At 28.1% G+C, this 16,963-nt stretch overlaps 1 protein-coding gene across 13 annotated transcripts in view; it reads left to right on the top strand.

Annotated features, from left to right (window-relative positions):
• Positions 1–16,963, top strand: part of SSX2IP (SSX family member 2 interacting protein) — a 60,844-nt gene that overhangs the window by 9,030 nt on the left and 34,851 nt on the right. For 8 of the 13 annotated variants that reach the window (XM_056815410.1, XM_056815413.1, XM_056815407.1 and 5 more), the window contains exon 2: positions 15,566–15,613. The gene's annotated coding sequence lies outside the window, so the exon portion shown is untranslated. Of the gene's footprint in view, positions 1–13,721; positions 13,772–15,565; positions 15,614–16,963 lie in introns of all 13 variants that reach the window. The other 5 variants (XR_008916080.1, XM_056815415.1, XM_056815414.1 and 2 more) reach the window with 1 other exon arrangement.

Below are 16,963 nucleotides of genomic sequence, written 5' to 3' on the forward strand. Positions count from 1 at the left end.
GGAAGTAGAAGACAGGATTAGTTAGAGTAAGAATGCTTTTTCTTTTAAGACAGACTTTAACTGAATTTACCCTGTGGAGAATGGTTTAACAGTGAGGTTCCCATGTATTTTGTTAATTGTAATAAAGATCTACTGTAGACTGGAGCAAGTTGAGTTTAATGAATTATATTTATAACTGTGCTTTTTGGGGACTATACAAATTTTTTGGGGGATGTGCTAGCCTGGTAAATATTAACCTTATTCAAAAGTATTGATAGTTGTTTTTCCTTATATAAATTTTTATAATATTGTTAATTACTATAATTAAGCCAGGAGACTTAAACCTTTGGGAATGGAAGTATAAACACAAGTATAACTTAGTAATTGTTTTATATGACTTTAGAAATCTTGAGGTTTTGGGAAGATTAAGAATTATTGCTTTCACTTTATATTGGCAGTTTTTTGTGGTTATGATGCTATATATATATAAAATGCCATACCTTTGGTTTATCTATACCTTTATAAACTGGCTTTTAAGTAAAATTAATCTACATTGAATTAAGATCTCTCATAGGTAGCATAGTTAAAATACAAACTTATCAATTACCTTGTGGAATTGAAGGTGGAAGAGTTTGCCTGCCCCCTGCAACTTAAGTGATAAGTGAATATCCACCTTAGTTCTAAGGTTCCAGAGGACCCACTTGGCTTGGGAACAGTGCTCTTTGTTAGACCTCTTGTTCTCATGGTCTTCTGAAATTTGTCTTCATGTACCTTTCCTGAATTGCTCCTAGGGCCAGGCAGAACATATTGCCTCCTCTTTTGACAGTATCATTCTCATGATCACTATCCTGAGTTATGGGGGTAATTGTAAGTCTGAACCCAACTTGTAAATTCCTAAAATCTGCTTATCATCAATAGTAGTTGCTAAAAAGATTACTATAAAAATTATATATTTTCTTATTGAGTACCATTATAAAAATAGAAAATAGGTTTCAATAGAAGTTTGATCCCAGGTAATAACTATGAGCCCAGTACCAGGTTAAGCAAGAAAAAAAAAATTATGAAAGATATAAAATTCAGTATTTGCCCACAAAGGGAAAATGAATTACTCTAGCTCTGGAATTAAAATTTAAAAGAGTAAAAAATTATAAGTAAGAAACAGTATCAAAATCAAAAGAATCAAATGTGAATATTTTTACATAATCCATAGTTACTTAGGAATTCATGGAAAAGAAATAGGAAAAGCACTGAATTTTAAAAATTAGATTACTTTAAAAATCCAATTTTTCATTAGAAACAACATTGAATATCAATATTCTATGAGGAAAAGGGAATGAGAAGTGGACATTTACAGAATGCTGAGGGATTTGGAAGCAGTGATATTGTTATGGTACTTTATTCATTAATATTAATTTAAATGTAAATAATAAGTTTAAATGTAAAATTTCCTATTTAAAAAACATCATTGCACAGAGGACTCACTGACTCTTAAAGTTTTATTCTGGGTCATCCCATGAACGATTGATTCATCAGTTTAAATGAATTTAATATCCTCCCTTTATATCCCCTATGTGGTATTTAAGGACAGCAAGGAACAAAGGAGAGATCATAGCAGAACAGGCAGAGGACTAACCTTGGAGACAAGGAAGACTTGGGTTTAAGTCCTGAGTCTGAGGATATGGACAATTATTTAGTCTTTTGATGTTTCCTATGTAGCTCTGAAATTATAAAATAACCAGAGTAAACTATTGAGAAAGAGGAGAGGTGGGTGGTGGTCCTCACACTGGTAAAATAAAATTAGAGGTTCAGCCTGAAAAAGGTAATCTATGCTATTTTTGCCTATTATAGCCTAGCATGGATGATCATTCCTTAGCGGTCATCTAATCCAGTTGTCCCCATTTTACAGATGAGAATTCTAAGCCTAATCAGGATGTGATTTGTCAAAAGCCACACTTGTAACTAGCTAGCTGAACTTGGGTTCAAAAGAGGGGTTCTTAATTTTTGATCCTGGATTAATTTCAGGGAGTCTGTGAACTTGGATATGAAAAAAAAATCAAATCTTTATTTGGCTATAATCTTGTAATCCTATTTTATCTGAAAACATCAGACTTCCAAAGGGGTCTTCATGACACAACCAAATTAAAATTCCTTGTTTTATATGAATTGTTTTATTATACTTTAAAAAAAAAAACTTCCCTTGAGTTAATAATAGCTGACATTTACACAACACTGATTTTCAGTGTTTTACTTACATTCTCATTTGATTCTCTGAACCATCTTGTTAGGCAGATGTAGCAGGCATTACATGCCCTCCCTTTCACATATAAGAACAGCTTCAGAGCAAAGATCTGAACCCAGGTTTCTCCTGATTGAAAGCCCAGCACTCTGGTAGTTGTTTTGAAGGTCAGATATTGTTTTAAGTCCATTCATTCACACTAATTCTTTAAAACAAACCCACATAAACACATACCAAATTCCAGTGTTTTAAACTTAATTTTTCTTGGTTTTATTTCAGTTTTTATTTGTTCCCTATTGATAGCTTCATCACTCATCATATCAATTTGTTCCCAATTTGTTTATTATAAAGCCTAATCTTATATACTTCCCTGGAAGTTTGTATTGTAAGAATTTTCTAAGTATTGGGGACATCAGTAAATTCTTTTAAAATTTGCATTTTTTGCATAGTTGGATTCTATTACACAGAATATATAATTTAAAAAATTATTAAACTGTCCTCTTTAGACATTACAAATAATTCACACCAAAGAATTTGTGAGCCTTGCAGCAGGAGTGCTGTTTTCCTTAACTAAGCAGTCATATCATCTCTGTTCAAAATATATTTTAGCTTAAAACTCTTGGGTTTTGGCTTATTGTTTAAGAATTACTTGAGATAATGTAGAAGCTAGTAGTCCTCCCTTAACCTTGTAAATTAAAATGTTTACTGATTTTTTTTTTTGAGTGGAAGTGTTTTTTGTCTCTAAAATTTGAAGATTAATAATTTAAACTCAATTAGCAACTTTGTTGAATGCATTGGTATTCTTTAAAGAAATTAAAAAGTATATAGTGCTTCTTATATTTTAATTTATATTCTGTTCAGATCTAAAATTTATTTTCATTATGTTAGTTTTTAGTGAAGCAACAGATAAAATAAGTGACTTGCCGAAAGCCAAATTAGCTGATAAGAAACTAGATCAGAATTCAAATGTTAACTTCCCCTGCAAAGTGCTTTTTTTCAATAGTAGTTGTTTTATATAAATGGGTGATTATCCCTAGCAATTTAAAAATCCCATATCATTTTATTTTTCCAACAACTAGCTTGTGCCTATTCAGACATGCAAATGAATTTATTATAAGCAAAATATTCAGAGAACTAAATGTTGTAAATATATATATATATTTCTTTTCTCTAACACAAAATAATTGATTTCAGATTTTCCAATATTTGGGTTAATTGTGCTATTTCTTCTGTTCATTAGACTAGTTGACTGACAGCTGTGCTCTGCCCATTTTTTTCACCATCAGAATCATCCTACTTGTTATTCAAGAATATATTAGGTATTTGCTAAACTGGCCAGAATTCTTATCCTAAGGAGTTGACCATTTTTTTTTTATGATGCATAAGGCATCTCTATAATAAGAGTAATAATTTCTAGGAGAAGGGATACTTTATAAAAATGTAGCTTTCTTAACCAAATTGAAATTGTGAAAAATGCCAGTTTTGTATCTTTGGGGTTGATTTGTCTTTTTAGGGACTAAATGTAAAATATTCTACCTGAAAAAGTAAGCATTTCCTATTATACCTTCTAACTTTTGACTAAGTAAAAACATATTAATCTTTAGCTTAAAATTTTAAAATGTGGTCATTAAGCCTTTTAAAACATTCAAACTTCATTATATGCTGATAGAAAATTTTATTTTGTTTTATAAACAGTTCCAAGATAAAATTTCTTATGCTTTGAAAGGAGCAAAAATAAAATTGTTTTTATTACATTGAGAGACTTAGAATTGGATAGTGCTTCTGTGCTTTTATTTGAATGGATGGTGTAATATAGCTAACAGGTTAGAGGATACTAAAAAGCTGCAAGCTTGTTTACTATTCTAACAGCCGGTTAGAATAATGTTATCAGTTAACATGTATTTTTTGTGCATTAATAATTTAAAATGTCCTAGTAGTGTTGCAATTGGAACACTGAATTGGATTTTAAAATTAATTTTGTATATTATAGGTAGTGCACTCTTCAGAATTGTTTTTATGGTTTATTGGATTTTCCTTTTTCCAAAATATTCTAATTCTTTAGTAAGTAACTTTGATTTAGATATTTGAGCAAAGATTTGTGTTTTGATGTTTGTGAAATAGCTTGTGAAATGTTTGGAGGGCCAGATGGTATAGTGTGACTGCATTGCAGTACTATGAAATGTTATCATATGGTACTTGAATTTTTAGAATTAAAATTAAGTGTAGACAGTTTCTTATGTTTAAATTTGTTATTTATTCACAAACATGTGAACTTGAAATAAACTCTCAAAGGCAGTGTAATCCAGTAATGTATCCATTAAGACAAGTAATTGGATGCTACTTACTGTTCTGATATTTTGGGATGAAAAATTGTTTAAATTATAGAAGGATACTATTTTCCCAGGAAAGATTTTAAACCAGAAGTTGTTTTACTATTTGGTTTTTTATTAAAATAGATTACAAATATCAATCAAGAAATATACATGGAATAATAAAATGCACCCATTACTGTTAAATATTCTGGGGAGTTCAGGAAATGTCGAAGGGATGGAATTGTTCACTTTCAAAAAGTTTAGTTTAGTTGGTAGATAAAAAAACAGCATCTCTGAATTAATTAGTGAATAAAAGTCTAACTGATTCTGGCTGCATATGCACATTAATAAAGAATGTAGAGAACATTTATCATTGGGCTGGAGTAGCTGAAAAGTTTTGTGTTAAAGGGAGACTAGGAGTATTTAGATTGGACTTGGAAGGAAGGACATTCTAGGCAGTTCAATGTGGATACAAGCATAAACCTAGAGACTGACAGGAATTAATACATAGTAAATATGGGGAATTCAGTGAGGTCACTGGATTAGGAACACATATTGGGAATTAATAAAAATTTGGTTATGTGGGGTAAAACATTTAAGGAGGCTCTTGAAAGCTAAGTAGAAGAAATAGGACATCTTTTACAGGGAACAGTAGAAATTGACTAGGAGTTTTAACAGTGACAGAAATGGTGGGTTTATAAGAGAGAACTGGGTTTGAGGTAGAGGCTAGGGTAGTAGTAACATGAAAGGATAATGGACTTTTGGAAAAATGTTCAGTTTGAAGTGAAGGGACATCCAAGTAGAAATGTCCTTTAGACACTAGACATTTAGAGTGCAAATGAAAGGCTATATAGAGTTGGAGGGTCATAGGAAGTATATAGCAAGAACAGAGGACCAAGGACCATGGATAGACTTGAAGGAGTGCCTGTGAAGCAAGAAGAAAAGAAACCTAAGAAGCTCAGGGGTTCAGCAATCTTTTTTAATTAAACCCTTTGAATGACCCCAAATCCATTTTTTTCTCCCCAATCCTATTGGGAAAAAAGAAAAACAAAATCCTTGTAGTGGTCAAGAAAGCAAATACCCAATTTGGCCAAGTCTAGAGATTGTATTTTTCATTTTTGGTACAGTAATAATTAAGTCCCATAAAAGAATTGTTTCTTGTTAGTAAGTTTATAATCATGTTTTTTATATTCCATAGGGACTATGTCCATGTTTGCTCTAGGATAGGACAAAAAAGTAAAATAATGCTTTAATCCAACCAACTTCTGTTAAATTTTTATGAAATGGATTTTTGTTTTTTAATAATGCATTTTAAACAAAGTGCTTTGGGAAATGAGAAGCATAGTAATATTGTAAAGATTCTTGTCTGGAGTAGCAGAGAAGTACTTTTTGTTTCGGCAGTGAGTGGTTCACCAGCTAAAATAACCCAGATATTTTCTAATTTATGTGTTATAATTAAAATATATAAAATCACATTTTTCTCCTTCATTTGTATTTTATTCTTATTTATTTGAGGCATTAAGTGCTTGGCTTAGGACTTTGTGCTTGGTACTGGATATAGACAATAATGAGACAACTCCTGCCCTCAAGGAACTTGGATTCTGGGGAGAGAGACAGGAATGGAATCTTGGTCACTGAAGTTAAATACAAAGTAATTGGGGGAGGGGAAGTAATGCAGAGGAGAATATGAACAGCTGGAAACGTCCAGAAAGTCCTCTTCAAAATTGTGGCACTTAAACCTAGAAGGGAGCAAGGGATTCTAAGAAGTAGAGGTGATGAAGGGATAGTATTCCAGGATTTAGGACATGAAGGAGAGGAAAAGACTGTTGTGCCAGGGCAGAAAGGAGAGAAGAAATGCTTTGTTTATTTCTGTTCATTTCAACCCACATTTCCTGAGTCTTGACTAGTAGACCCTTGTGTGGTGCAGAATATTCTTTTGGAGAGACTAAGATCTCTGCTTTCTGGGAGCTTAGTCCAGGAGGGAATTGATGAGACTAATTTTTATCATGTGTTTATTTGTACACATACAGCATGTGATTAATTTTTTGTGAATTAAAATTCATTTCTTAAGCACTTAACATATTTAAATAAGAAGTGTGCTAAGCCCTAGACATAAAATTAAAAAGTAAGACAGTCCTTATCTCAAAGGGCTTCCATTTTAAAAGGGGGTCAGAGTTGGAAGAACACAGCTTTCACCTCCAAGGAAAATGGAAGGGCCTCTGATAAAATCCCAGACTTTCAAAGTTTGTCTCTCTCTCCCTCTCTTCTTCCATCCATCCGTCCATCCATCCATCCATCCATCCATCCATCCATCCATCCATCCATCCCACCATTTTGAGAAACCTTATACTCCCCTCTACAGCAGGGCTGGCCCTTTCCATCACTACATAGTTCTAATCATTAATGAGGTTTTCCTTGAATGGAATACTGATCTCCTTCCCTGTAATACTTTTCCATTCCTGCTAAATTTTTATACCCAAGGCCAAATAAAACTTATTATGGGATACCTTATATAATGTCAGAAAGAAATTGTAGTATGCAGTTTGCTAGTTTATTTTGCCCATTCACCTACCTATAGGAAGTTAAAGTTGTTTTACCTTGAAATGGTGTTAAAGAATTAAAAGAAATATACCCAGTATTTTTAAGAGAAATGGCTAATATTATTTCATATAAAACATGAAGTATTGCAACCATGTTGCATTACCATTGTTGTTCATTTCAGATCTTTTACTTTGAAATAAATGTTAAAGGAATATGAAGGAAGGGTAGTGAAAAGAATACTCTGAAACTCTAAAACTGTCAATACAGAACTTGGAGTTATTATTCAGTGAGATTTTTCTGGCCCCTGTTAAGTTCAGTGATTTGAATCTCTATGTGGGAAAGTGCTTTGGAGCTTAGAAGGTTATGAGAACACTGTGGCTGTCTACAACAAAACCTTCCCTATGCCCCTGGGAATACAAGAAAAAGAATATCAGAATACCTGTTCTCTTTATTTCAGGATTTCTTTATAGGTTGGTTTTCCTTCCCTTATTGCCATTTCAGGAATACAGAAAAGGTTAGCTTGTTGACTCCCTCACTGTTTGATGAGGGAAATAATTTTTATAAAGGAGAATTTGGATTAAGGACCTTTTTTAAAAAATTTTTTGGTTGTCATTTTCAAATTCAGCTTTTAAAGAAAAAAATCAGCAATATTAATCTTGACCAAATTGTCTAACACTATGTGATTAGACTTATACTATTTCTTCTGAAGCTTTTAGAACAAATTGATATTTTTTAGTAGTTTTAAAACTTCAAAGCAGAGATTTTTTTAACATGTTAAAATGAATCTTGAGCTTTGAGGAGCATCTGATAGTAAAAGCCTATTATAATAAACTTTGTTATTACATGTCTGCAAATAAAATTATATAGAAAAATGTCTGATGTGCTTAGTTTTGTAGTAGTCTGAAGTTTTTGGGCAAAATTATTTCATGACTATTTATAGGAAAGTTTTTTTTGATTGTTAGAATTATGTGATAACAAATCTTGATCTTTCCAGTAGAATATAATTTTAGAACCTTGTTACAAGATATTTTATGTAAGTTAGTATATATGTATATATACATATATGTATTTGTATATCTGTCAGCATCATGCCTTTGCAAATAAAATTTTGTGTAACAAGTGCCTAGTATAGTTCTAGTTGTTTTTTTTTTTACAATATTCTGGAACAGATATTTGGGGTTTGAATTATATTAAAATGAATCTTAAGCATGTAAATAGAATATAATAAAACTATTGTAGTAAGATTTGTTATTGACAAATTAGTGTGTGTGTATATAATGCATATATTTATAAACACATGCTTTTGCAAATCAAATCATATATAATAAATGCCTAATGTGACTAGTTTATTTTTTTACAAATTTCTTCTGAAGCTTTTAAGACAAAATGATTTTGACAGTATGAATTTTATGTAAAGATTTTTTTGTTGTTTGAATCATTTCATAATATAATTGAGTTCCCAAGGAGAATATAATAGAACTCTACTATGATATTTATTAATTACATATGTTAGTATATATGTGTATATGTGTATGGATTTTCTATGTATATAAATATGCATGTACCATCATGCCCTTGCAAATATAATGTGAGTAGTTTGATAATATTTCTTCTGAAGCTTTTAGGGCAAAATGATTTTGTGACTGCTACTTTTTTAAAGAAGAGATTTTTTTGATTGAATTAATGCTGCAATGAATCTTGAGCTTTTAAATAGACTATAATAATAGAATCCTATTTAACTAGATTTGTTATTGCATGAATTAGTGTATATATGTATGCATATATATGTTTATATATATATACACACACATATCATCATGCCCCTTATACATGCAGTGTTATATAACATTCCTAATAAAATGTAGCTGGTCTTATTTTACATTATTCTGAAGTTTTTAGGACAAGTGATTTTGTGGTAGTTTTATCTTTTTAAAGCAGTTTTTAAAACAAGTCTTGACCATTTAAGTAGACTATAATAGACCTCATAAGAAGATTTGTCATTAACATGAATTTGTGTGTGTATATACATATATTTATATGTAGCACCATGCCTTTGCAAATAAATTTGCAAATAAAATTAATATATGTTATATATACATATATATAAAACAAAACCTTTTTACATTATTTCTTCTGATGCTTTGAGGACAAAATAATTTTTGGGAAGTGTTAATTTTTAAAACAGATTTCATTTTGTATGAATTATGTTATAGTAAAAAGAATCCTTTAAAGTAGTAGAATATAATGAAACTATTGTAACAGTTTTTATTAATATGTATTAGTTTATATGTTTATAGATACACTATCATGTCTTTTCAAATGAAATTATATATAACAAATGCTTAATATAATGGGACTAATTTTTGGTTTTGGTTTTATTATTTTTAAACATTTCTTCTGAAGCTTTTAGGAGAAAATGATTTTGTGTCAATATTAACTTTAAAACAGATTTTTTTGTTTTAATTATGTTATAATAAATTGAGTTTTTCAGTAGAATATAATAAAACTATTTTAGCAAATAGTTTCTATTAAATACAATTTATGTTGTACATTGTACAGTTATAAAATACAATACAATATATACAATTACATATTGGATATGCCTAATAAAATGTGGCTAGTTTTTTTTTACATTTCTTTTGAATCTTTTAGAATAAAATGATAAATGATTTTGTGGCAATGTTCACTTTTTAAGAATTTTTTTGTTTGAATTATAGTGAATTGAGTTTTCAGTAGAATATAATAAAACAACTTCAGCAAATAGTTTTTATTAAAATTAATTTGTATATATGAATATATTTTATGCACACATACATTATCATACCTTTGCAAATGAAATCATAACAAATGCCTAATAAAATTTGAACAATTTTTGTTTTTTGTTTTGTTCTTTTTTCACATTATTTCTTCTGAAGCTTTTAGGACAAAACAATTTTGTGGCAATGTTAGCTTTTTGCAACAGATATTTTTGTTTAAATTATGTTATAATGAATAGAACTTTTAAGTTGAATATATAAGAAGACTATTTTAACATAGTTTTTATTAATATGAATTAGTATATATTTTATACACATATACATACACTATCATGCCTTTGCAAATAGAATTATATATGTAACATGCCTAATAAAATGTGGCTAGTTTTTTTTACTTTATTTCTTTTGAAGCTTTTAGTTCAAAATGATAACTGATTTTTGTGGCAGTGTTAACTTTTTAAGACAGATTTTTTGTTTGAATTATGTTAAAATGAATTGAGCTTATCAGCAAATAGTTTTATTAAAACTAATTTGTATATATGTATATTTTATGCACATACATTATCATGCCCTTGCAAATAAAATCATAATATGCCTAATAAAATGTGACCACTTTTTGTTTTGTTGTTTTGTTGTTTTTTTACATTACTTCTTCTGAAGCTTTTAGGACAAAATAATTTTGTGGCAATGTTAGCTTTTTCCAACATATTTTTTAAATTTGAATTTGTTATAATGAATTGGACTTTTAAGTTGAATATATAATGACTATTTTAATAGTTTTTATTAATATAAATTAGTATATATTTTATACATATACAAACACTATCATGCCTTTGCAAATTCAATTATATATATCATGCCTAATAAAAATGTGGCTAGTTTTTTGGTTTTGGTTTTTTCTTTTATTTTTTTTTAACATTATTTCTTTTGAAGCTTTTAGGACAAAATGATGAATGATTTTTGTGGCAATGTTAACTTTTTAAGACAGATTTTTTTGTTTGAATTATGTTATAAATTGAGCTTTTCAGTAAGATATAATAAACCTATTTTAGCAAATAGTTTTTCATTAAAAATGAATTCATATATGTATATATTTTATGCACACATATATTATTATGCCTCTGCAAATAAAATAACAAATTCCTAATAAAATGTGACTTTTTAAAAATTTTGTTCTTTTTGTTTTAACTTTATTTCTTCTGAAGCTTATAGAATAAAATGATTTTGTGGCAATGTTAACTTTTTACAACAGATTTTTTAATTTTAAATTATAATGAATTGAGCTTTTAAGAAGAATATAATAAAACAAATAGTTTTTATTAACATGAATTAGTATATATATTTTATATAAACATACATACACTATCATGTCTTTGCCAATAAAAATTATATGTAACAAATGCCTAATATAATGTGACTTTTAAAAACATTATTTCTTCCAAAGCTTTTAGGGATAAAATTATCTTGTGGTATTGTTAACTTTTAAGCAGAGTTTTTTTGGTTTTGCATTTTTAAAACTAGTCTTGACCATTTAAGTAGAATACAATAGAACTCATAACAAGGTTTGTTATTAATAGTAATAGTGTACATATATGACCATCATCCCTTTGCAAATAAAAATTATATATAACAAATGTCTAATATAATGTGCCTAGTTTTTTTTACATTTTTTTTACATTATTTCTTTTGAAACTGACAATTTTGTGGCAATGTTAACTTTTAAAAGGAGATTTTAAAAAATTCTTATATGAAAATGAATCTTGAGCTTTTGAGTAGAATATAACAAAACTATTATAACAAATAGTTTTTATTAACGAATTACTAGTTTTTTTCAACATTCTGAAGCTTTAAGGACAATAATGTTTGTGTTAACTTTTAAAACAGATTTTTCTTGTTTGAATTAATAATGAACTTTAGCTTTTAACTAGAATATAATAAAACTATTAAAACCAATATTTTAAATTAACATTAATGAGTATATGTATGTGTGTCACATACACATTATCATGGCTTTTCAAATAAAGTTATATATAACAAATGCCTAATGTAATGTGTTAATTTTTTGTAAACTTTTTTTGTCCTGAAGCATTTAGAAAAATGATCTTGTGGTAGTGTTAACTTTTTAAAAACAGTTAAACCACTGTCATGCTTTTGCACATAAAATGACTAGGTTTTTTTTTTTTACATTATTCTGAAGCTTTTAGGACAAAATGATCTTGTGACAGTGTTAACTTTTCAAAGCAGAGGGTTTTTTTTAAAAATTATGTTATAATGAATCTTGACTTTTTAAGGAGAATACAATGGAACTTACAGCAAATTTTTGTTAATAACATGAAATAGGATGTATGTGTGTATATATATATTTATACATACCATCATGCCTTTGCAAATAAAGTTATATAAAACAAATGCATAATATAATGTGAGCATTTTTACAGTATTTCCTTTGAATCTTTTATAAAAGGACAAAATTAATTTGTGAACTTTTTAAGCTCATGTTTTTCTTTTGTTTGAATTTGTTACAGTGAATCATGAGCTCCAGATTTATTTTTATATTAATTAGTAGGTGTATGATATTATATAAAATATGTAACTATTCCCTTGCAAATGAAATTGTAACATACATAATATTAATGGGATTAACTTGATAGTATTCTGAAGTCTTTAGGACAAAATGATCTTGTAGCAGTTATGAATTTATGTAAATAGAATTTTTTGTTTGAATTAAGTTATATAATTAATGAATTTTGAGCTTTTTAGTAGAATATAAAAAACTATTATAGATTTATTAATAGTGATTAGTATATATATATGAACACAGATGGCAATACCATCATACTTTTGCAAACAAAATTTTATTTAAAATGCCAAATATATAGCAATGTTTTATAGTATTCTGAAGCTTTTAGAACAAAATGGTTTTGTGGCAGTATGAACTTTTAAAAGCAGATTTTTTTTCTATTGTTCGAATTATGAATATTGAGTTTCTAAGGAGACTATAATAGAGCCCTATTATAAGATTTTTTACATGAATTAGTGTCTGCATGTATATATAGTATGTATATGTATGTGTGCATATGAATGTAGAGAGAACATGTATATATGTTATACACACACTATCATTTCATTACAAAGGAAATTCTAGCAAATGCCTAATATTAATATGATTAGTTTTATATGTTCTGAAGCTTTTAAGGACAAAATGAGTTTGAGGCAGGGTTTGACTTTTTAAAGCAGGGATTTTTTGTTGTTGTTGAATTATGTGATAATGAGTTGATCTTATAAGGAGAATATAATTGTAAAAACCTATTATAACAAGATTTGCTGTTACATAAATTAGCATATATATGTGAATTTTTGTACTACAATTATCATTCTCTTGCAAGTAACAGTATATATAACAAATGCCTTCTGTAATGTAATTGATTTTATAACATTCTGAAACTTGTGGCAATATGAACTTTTTAAGGAGAAATTTAAAAAAAATTATAATTTATATTTTAATATAACAGATCTTGAGCTAAGAGTATAATACTCATAACAGAATTATTAAATTGATTAGTATATTTGTGTGTATACATATTTATAAACAAACACCATCTTTTTTTTCAAATGAACTTATATGACAAATGCCTAATATGTGATTACTTTTACAGTATTCTGATGCTTTTAGGACAAACTGATTCATAGCAACATAAACTTTTAAAGGAGAATTTTTTTAAAATTGTGCTGTACTATAATAAATTGAGCTATTCTAAGGAGAGAATTTAATAACAGACCCTTATTTTATAATGTATCTATGTATGTGTATAGATGTGCATGTATGTCCTTGCAAGAAAAATATATATAACAGATATTTAATGTAAAGTCATTAGTATTCTGGTATTTCTTCTGAAGGATACATGAATTTGTGGCTGTGTGAACTTTTAAAAGATTGCTGTTTTGAGGTGAGGGGTTTACATTTCTAATATTAACATAATGAATCTTGAGCTTTTAAGGAGAAAATAGAATAGAACTCTACTGGGAAAATATTTGTTTTTACATGAATTAGTATACATGTATATGTGTATATGTATTCAACCATTTTTCTTGAAAATAAAATTACATATAACAAATATCTGCTTAGTTTTATAATTTTTTTTCAGAAATTTTTAGAAGAAAATGTCTTTTTGGCAGTGTGAACATTTTAAAGTAGGGTTTTTTTTTGGCTTGAATTATGAAGTAATAGCTAAGGATAATTAATAATCCCCTATTATAGAATACAAGATTTGTTAGTGTATGGCTTAGTATATGTATATGTATAGAAATATGGGTGCAAGCATTATGTCTGCAAATAAAATTCTATGTGACCTCTAATAAAAAGTGGTGATTAGTTTTATAGTATTCTGAAAAAAATGATTTTGTGTTAGTATAAACTTTAAAGGAGAGCTTTTGGGGAGGAGGTTGGATTGTAATTTGTACTAAGGGAAGTATAATAATAGAAGCCTATTAGAAAATTTGTTATTAAATGAATTAGTGTATGTATACTATATACATATATAGATATGTTTGTATATGTATACAGTCATTATGCCTTTGCAAATAAAATTATATGTAACAGTTGTCTAATATATTGTGATTAGTTTTTCAGTATTTCTTCTGAAACTTTAAGGATAAAATGGTTTTGTGGTAGTGTAAACTTTTAATTAAAAGTGTTTTTTTGGGGTGATTTATATTGTAATATCTTGAATTTTGAAGAGAGAATTTTTATTGCATAAATTAGTATATATGTGTATATGTATACAACCATAGTGTCTTGCAAATAATTTTATATAACAGATATTTAATATATGATTGATTTTACTGAAATTGAAGCTTTTAGGGTAAAATAATTGTATTGCCTATGAATTTTTTACAGGAGATTTTTTGTTTTGTTTTGAACTTGGTTGTAATATAATGAATCTTGAGTGGAGGAGAATATAATAGAGCCTATTATAACAAGATTTTTTATTATATGAATTAATATATATGTATACATACCATCAAGTTGTTGAAAAGATAATTATATCTAACAAATGCCTAATATAGTATATTTATAATTAGTTTTACATTATTTCTTCTGAAGCATTTAGGAAAAAATGATTTTGTGGCAGTGTGAACTTTTTAAAGCCAAGATTTTTTTTTTTATGTTGAATTATGTTAAATATAAAGAGTCTTGAGATTCAAAGAGAATATAATAGTAAAAATATTAATTTGTCATCATATGAATTGATACATATATATATATACATACACATATATCTTGCCCCAAAAGAAAATTACATGTACCAAATGCATTATGTATTTAGTTTTCCAATATTTGAATTTTCTAATGCTTTTTTTTGCTTAATTTTTATTGAAGTTGGCTAAGGATTTATCCAAAATGACTATCTTTGAAAGTTAAAATTTGTTTTTTTTTTAAGGTAATTTTAGCTGAATTGAATAATTAGCATATCATTTCTCTTCCTAGATCTCTAATCCCTTTTTAGGAGGGATTCATCTATAACTTTCATTTAATTGAAACCTTAGTATAATAGGATTTGTACCTTTTATTAAAAGATGATTTTTTAAAATACTGTGAGTATGTAATACAAGTGGGAAACCAATATAAGTAGATTTTATGACTTGATAGAGCAATTTTAATAAAAATAGAGTGTTGGAAAGAATTTAAAATAGTACTCAGAATGTTCTGCAATTTTTATTTTTATTTTTGTTTTTTATAGGACTACTGTGGAGACATCTTTTTTGAATTTCTAAGACCAGGTTCACAGGTAAGATGAACTGGTTTAAAAGACAAGGTATCTTATTAATTGATGATTCATTAATATCTATATAAAATACTAGATACTTTGCTCTTTTGGATATGTAATTGTTTGGTTTTCCATATTTTATAGCAGTGATCTTTAAGTGTTTTTTTTAAATTATGCACTCCTGTCAGTCAAAATTATTTTAGCATATGTTTATCATTTTATATGTGCAAATATACACATATTCTTGTATTTATATTATCTATATTCCACATGTAAAAAGAAATTTAAAAGAATAAGATGGAGTAAGACAATATTTTAAAAAATAATATTTTAAAAGTTACTATTGATTGAATATGCTTTTTTATTTTTGAAAATCTTGGTTAAACACTTTGGTTCTAAGTTGATTTTATTCTTTTTTCTTTTTTTAAACCCTTACCTTCCATCTTGGAATCAATACTGTGTATTCGCTCCAAGGCAGAGAAGAGTGGTAAGGGCTAGGCAATGGGGGTTAAATGACTTGCCCAGGGTCACACAGCTGGGAAGTGTCTGAGGCCAGATTTGAACCTAGGACCATCTCTAGGCCTGGCTCTTAATCCACTGAGCTATCCAGCTGCCCCCTTAAATACTTAGTTTTAATGATAATTATAGCTAGAAAAATATAGCTTCAGTATAGATCCTAATAAATTAGTACATACACTTCATTTTACTAATTCATGATACTCATTCACTAAATATACAAAAATATTTGTTGAAATTTGGCAGCAAATTTACATCTTTCCTAGTGTGAATCAGTTGTACTTTTACAAACTAGTTGGAAGTTGTTGGATTTTTATATTTTTAACAAATGGGTTCAAGGCCCCCCCCACCCCCAAAACTCCTCATTAGGCATATTTTCAATCAGATTTGATAATTCTATTTCTGATTTTACTGTAGCTTATGAAAAATTTGATAGGCCACATATTTGCATAGTTTTTAGGGGAAAAAAAAACTTAGTTTCTGAATATCTTGCTAATTGAAATAATTTCATATTGTCACTAGCAAATGTCTCAGGATACCATACTCTTAGGATGAAATGTCGATAATTTTGAATTTTGGAAGCTAAGTTCTTGTCAGATTTGATTAGATTGTAATTTTTACATTTTAATATGCTCAATAGGGCTCTTATATAAAGAGTGCGAAGTGTTAGCTTTGGCATTCCTTCTTGTGCTTGAATTATTAATCCTGTCTTCATTCTGTGGTTTCCTTTTAAGTTGTTCATTTAAGGGGGTTTATTTAGTTCACATAGATAGTATCTGTACATCCATGTAACGAGAAACATAAACTGTGATATTTCTCAGTATACTGAAGGTGATTGAATGGATAAAGGATTCC

The sequence above is a fragment of the Monodelphis domestica genome, chromosome 2 (assembly GCF_027887165.1).
Source record: "Monodelphis domestica isolate mMonDom1 chromosome 2, mMonDom1.pri, whole genome shotgun sequence".
Lineage (NCBI taxonomy): Eukaryota > Metazoa > Chordata > Mammalia > Didelphimorphia > Didelphidae > Monodelphis > Monodelphis domestica.